Below are 5,931 nucleotides of genomic sequence, written 5' to 3' on the forward strand. Positions count from 1 at the left end.
TTTGCCACCCCAGTGCAAGATGTGGAGAGCATTCCAAGGAAGTCCTCTACTAGCTTGACATCTGTTTCAGTTGAGGTTCATTTTTAGAATGTTTATAAAAAACATTAAAATTTTCATCTACCTATCCATTAATAAAGTTTCTTGTGGATGGTGAGTATCAAAAATTGAAGAGATAATCATTATAAATTCTTTAGCAGGAATTGCTTGTAGCCTGTTTCCATCCCTCCTTCCTTTCTTTTTTTTTAAATAATTCAATTTAAAAAATTAGGGCTGAGCAAAGTAGGAATTTGCATCCAAGTTGAAGGGGAGGGGCTATCTTGCTTGGGGTGTCAGAGCCTGAATGGAGCGAGGAGGGAGTCTATGAGGGGGAGGATGGTAGCAGCTTGTGTGGTTGTTGAGAGCTCAAGAGAGGTGAGGAGGTTTTCTGCCCAAGATGATGATGACAGTAGGGATCTGGCACAAGAATTTGGACCTTGAGGGAGAAAAAGAAATCAGTTAGGTTGGGAGGCAGAGTTGGTAGCTCACTGATAAATCTTGGCTACCTAAGTGGGGTGAGAGTGGTGCTTGCTGGCCTGGCACCATGTGTCAGAACTTGATTGGGGTGGGGAGGGAATCTGTGCAGAAAAGTGGTGGTCATCTGCCATGGTACTGAAGCCCAGTAGGATGAGGAGGACATCTACATGAGAGGGGCATGTGGCAGCAGTGTTGGGCCAGCAACGTGTCAGAGTCTAAACAGGGTTAAGAGGACTTCTTTGTGAGATGGTGGGGGGCAGGACAGGAAATTGAGTATACACAGGTAGGATTGAGTCAAGAAGTGAATATATTGAGGATAATGGCAGCCAAGTTTTTTCACTGTTAGAGGATAGAATTCTAAATATGGAATAGGAAAAAAACTGTAATAACTCTGGTATTGGATTGGAATTGGAAGCAACGTGAACTCAGGGTTTGATAGATAAATGGAGAAATGTTGATGTAAATGCATGGATAATATACATGTAATATATGTGTATAAATAATATACTATGTGTCTATATATACATACATATATTCCCCATCTCTGAGAATAGCAGTACCCCTAAAATAGGACACATCTAGTGCCCTATCTTGATTTCAAAGTACCATTCTCCACTAAAAGGAACCAAGACTCCTTGGAGAAATAGCTTATTTCAGGACAGGGCAGAAAAAGTCCAAGATGAGCCAGAATATCTTGTTAGGCAAGGAAATAAAAAGGGCTTAATGAATTATGGGAACATGTCAAAAGAACGCAGATGTCAGTTTGAATGAATTTCTGGTGGCCAAATCTATATACTTTGAGCATCAAAATAAATAATGATAATATCAGGTTATAACCCATTGAATAAAATAGGAACCCATGAGTCCATACTTATACAAACAATTGAATATGGGATGTGTGGTTGGCTCAGTCGGTTAAGCGTCTGCGTTCAGCTCAGGTCATGATCTCAGGGTCCTGGGATCGAGCTCCATACTGGTCTCCCTGCTCAGTGGGGAGCCTTGTTCTCCCTTTCCCTCTGTCCTTCTCCCTGCTCGTGCTCTCTTTTTCTGAAAAAAAGAATTTAAAAATTCTTTTTAAAGAATTTAAAAATTCTTTTTAAAAATTTGAATATATAATTAAGAGAATAAATGTAAAATGAATAATTGAGTTAGAAAATCACCATTTTTGTATCATCATAGTAATAATTCAGCCAAGAAGCATCAGTGAATATTACAAACTAGTGGATGAAAGTTTGGGAAAGAGGGAATATTATGTCTCAAAATACCTCTCTACAAAATACTTAGTAGTTACAAAGGGGTAAAAATCAACTCTGTGGGGAATAAATCTGACAGAGTGATTAACTGAGTGATCAAAGTTAGTACGACCCATCATGAGACTAATAGAAATCATGTGCCACCTGACGGGTACACATGTCACCTCAGTGACATTCCTGCCCACAATAAATAATCTAATGATGAGGGCATATCTGACAAGTCCAAATTGAGGGACATGATCCAAAATAACTGGCCTTATGTTCTCCAGAACACTCTAGTGCCTCAGAGTCACGGAAAAATTGGTGTACTGTTATAGATTGAAAGAGACTTCAGCAGACGTGAAAACTAAACACAACGTGTGTTCCTGGACTCAAACCTTTCACGTTATTGGGACGATTGTTAAAACTTGAACTGGGCTTGTGGGTTAGTTGATAATAATGGATCACTGTTAGTTCTGAGTGTGATGGTTGTCTTGTGGTTATGTAGGAGAATGTTCTTATTTATAGCAATTATACACTGAAGTGTTAACACAGGCCCTGGGGCATCCATCATGTTGACAATTTACTCTCAACTGTTCCAGGAAAATGTTATTTGCACTATTATTGTTACAACTTTTTTAAAAATTTGGAATTATTTTAAAATCAAAAGAACAATTTATATATAAATGAGCAAGCTAAAGTTTCTGATGAAAACGTTTTAATATCTCACTATATATCTTCTCTACTGAAATCTTTTCAACAAGGCCTGTATAGATTGACCAAATCATTTCCAGTTTATCACTGCATGTTGTACAAATTTTATCCTTTTTTGTGTGTGCACTATAATATGAAAAAGCCCGTGTTGCATTATTTTAGGCAGAGGGAATTACGTTTGCAAAAGCCTGGAGCTCAGATGGCGTGTTTCTTAGGAGAAACTGCAAGCAGTTCAGTGTGTCTGGAAAGTGTGGAGTTGGTGGTGGGCTAGCTATCAAGAGAAAAGACATGTAAACTCCTAACTATAGGAAACAAACCGAGGGTTGCTGGAGGGGGTGGGGGGATGGGATGTTTGGGTGATGGGCATTAAGGAGGGCATGTGATGTGATGAGCACTGGGTGTTATATGCAACTAATGAATTAATGACTCTACATCTGAAACTAATGATGTAATATATGTTGGCTAATTGAATTTAAATATTAAAAAAAGAAAAGATATGTAGCAAGTTTAGCAAATGGTAGTCTCATTCACTGACTTAGGGGACATAGGAAAATTCACTTCTAGGTCTCTAAAACTGATAAGCAAAAGCGCATTAGCGAGGATGCACCCCCCACCCCCCCAATGTCTAGAAGCTGCCTGAAACCATTGGTCAAGAAACTGCCTGAGACCATTGGTCAAGAAACTGCCCCAGGATGCTTCTTGACCTCAAAATTTAGTCAGAAATTGCTTTAAACTTGTGCCTGCAGGAGGCACAACTCAGAAGTGTGAAAGGTATGGAGAAAGAGGCCTCTTCTGTATCTACTTTCAAATAATTTAGCAAAAAAGACACATGTGGTAGGATAATTTACTCAGATATTAATTTGCTTTTTGTTCTGTTTTCCTGCCCTAGTCCAAGAATGCTTTTCTGCTTTCTTTCTTTGAGATTTTGCTCAGGAGGATCAAAGCAGTACAATTGCATTCTGTTTTTCAAAGGTAAATTATGTATTTTTAAAAGATTTTATTTATTTATTTATTTATTTATTTATTTATTTGACAGAGAGACATGAGAGAGGGAACATAAGCATGGGGAGAGGGAGAGGGAGAAGCAGTCTTCCCACCGAACAGAGAGCGAACAGAGAGCCTGATGTGGGGCTTGATCCCAGGACCCTGGGATCGTGACCTGAGTCAAAGGCAGACACTTAACAACTGAGCCACCCAGGCACCCCTCAAAGGTAAATTCTTTGAAGGCCTCATGCTAGGTGGTCTCAAGAGGGGAGAGAGGCAAGAATCCAGGAGGGAGAGTCTAGCATAGAAACCTCAAAGAGAGATTTAACTGGGGGAGGAGAGCTCCACTGAGTCCTGGGGACCAGGATCCAGTCCCTCTGTGCTTCTCCACTGTAACCTCCTGGGGATGTGGCCTGTCTTTAGTGTGGAATGGCTTTGTGGTAGAGTGAGTACCTGAACCTTTGTGTTGGGGCTCCTAGCTTTGAGAAGGAGCTCCCACTGCAGCTCAGAGGTAAGTTTCAGGAAGCAGAACCATCTTCTGCAAGTAACCCTGTCATCCTAGATAAAGAATGTATCAGCAATGACCAAAGATCAGAGAGCTGTCCCTGAGTATTCTGGACTGTGTAAAATCTGATATTTTTATCATGGGGAAAGGACATAGCCCCACTATTTATTGAGGTTAAATTTCTATCAGCTTAAGGCGTGCTGACTTAGGATGAGATTTAATTTGTTAATAAAGAACATGGCTTTTCTTTTTTTTTTTTTAATTTTATTTATTTGGCAGAGAGAGATCACAAGTAGATAGAGAGGCAGGCAGAGAGAGAAAGAGGGAAGCAGGCCCCTGCTGAGCAGAGAGCCCGATGCGGGACTCGATCCCAGGACCCCGAGATCATGACCTGAGCCGAAGGCAGCGGCTTAACCCACTGAGCCACCCAGGCACCCAAGAACATGGCTTTTCTTATACCTAGAAGTATGCAGTAAATTTCATAGTTACCATACATGTTTATAGCTCTCAAGATGTAGGAAAAATTACTTGCACATGAAAAGTCATTTTTTTTTTTTTTTTTGCCAGAAGAATTCAACAGAAGTCTTTAATTGTCCCCTTTTTCTAAGAGAAGTGGGATATTGTGGTTTGATACATGCTTCCAGAACTTAACGCCAGATGAACTCAGGACGCCTCAACAGTTTTGGTTTTCTGTTACTCATTCTAACCCAAAAGCTAAAGTGTAGTGGAAAGAAAAGAACAGGCCATTCTGACATTTGGTAGATGAAGGTGCCTTTCTGCTCTCTGCCCTTTGCCAGGGCTCCCTGAGCTGACTTAGGACTAGGAGCAGGTCTGAGGTGAATACTGGTTTAATTTAAGTTTTCTTGCAGCTATATCTTCTAGATGCAAAATCTCAAATACCTGAACCTCTTGTTTTGAGTCAGGAGAAACTGAGCCTCGAGACCTCCTTTGTGATAGGCTGTCAGTAGGCTTCAGACAAGTGATAACTGCAAGTATAGAATGTTGACCCAACTCCTGCTTCAGCAGGGTTTTTATTTTCTAAATAAGGAAGCATACCCAGAAACTGTACCAGCAAGAGTGTTAATGGGCTTAGGTATGTGTGACAAAGTTGTTGACTGAAAGTGAGAAGTTAGAACTCTGCCCGAGCTGCTTGTGTGCCTCTGAACATACCATTTCAACTCTTTGGGCCACGTGTGTCACATGAAAGTTTTGGAACTGGATGACCATTAATGGCTGGGTCCATGCTCTATTTTAACTATGATTCCAGATGTAGAATTAGAAGATTCTTTGAAAATTGAAATCCAGGGTAATAAGGAGCCCTGTCAACAGCAAGTGCTTCGATATAATGGGATTTAACTATTTCTAGTAGAATTTTTGAATGTGCCAGTAAGATTAATGCAGTATTTTTACAAAATCATGCTCCAACTTGTGATAAAACTTAGAAAATGTATGCTGTCTATTTTGGTTGGATGCTGTAGATAAGCATGTCAGACCTAGGTTAAAAATAAATCCCACAAAGCCAACAGAAATTAGATGGGAATTAGCAAATTACTAGAATTTGAACAGAATTATGTGCAGTTTTGATTCTTGAAACAAACTCCTTAAAGGATACTGATGAATGAAAAGTGCTTTATATATTCCCTTCAGAAGCTGGAAAATAGACCATATTCAGAATTTTGGGCAGCAAAGTAAAATAGATTTCATGTAAATTAGGCTGTGCCCATGTCAGTCCCAAACAAACAAATCACTGCTGTATATGCTGAGAGATCTCAGCCAGTGAGTCTCATATGAGATGAGCTCCTTAAAGAGCACAAAATTTTAAATTTCATAGCTGATAATCATCATCACACTGCTGCTCATATAAATTTGCCTATTTTAATTTTCTCCACTGTTGTTCTCCTGGTTTTAGTTGAAAAGATATTTTCTCTAACATTAATCTGCTGAAATTATGATAATAAATATCATTTAACTAAGAATGCTGTT

Source organism: Meles meles, chromosome 3 (genome assembly GCF_922984935.1).
Source record: "Meles meles chromosome 3, mMelMel3.1 paternal haplotype, whole genome shotgun sequence".
Classification (NCBI taxonomy): domain Eukaryota; kingdom Metazoa; phylum Chordata; class Mammalia; order Carnivora; family Mustelidae; genus Meles; species Meles meles.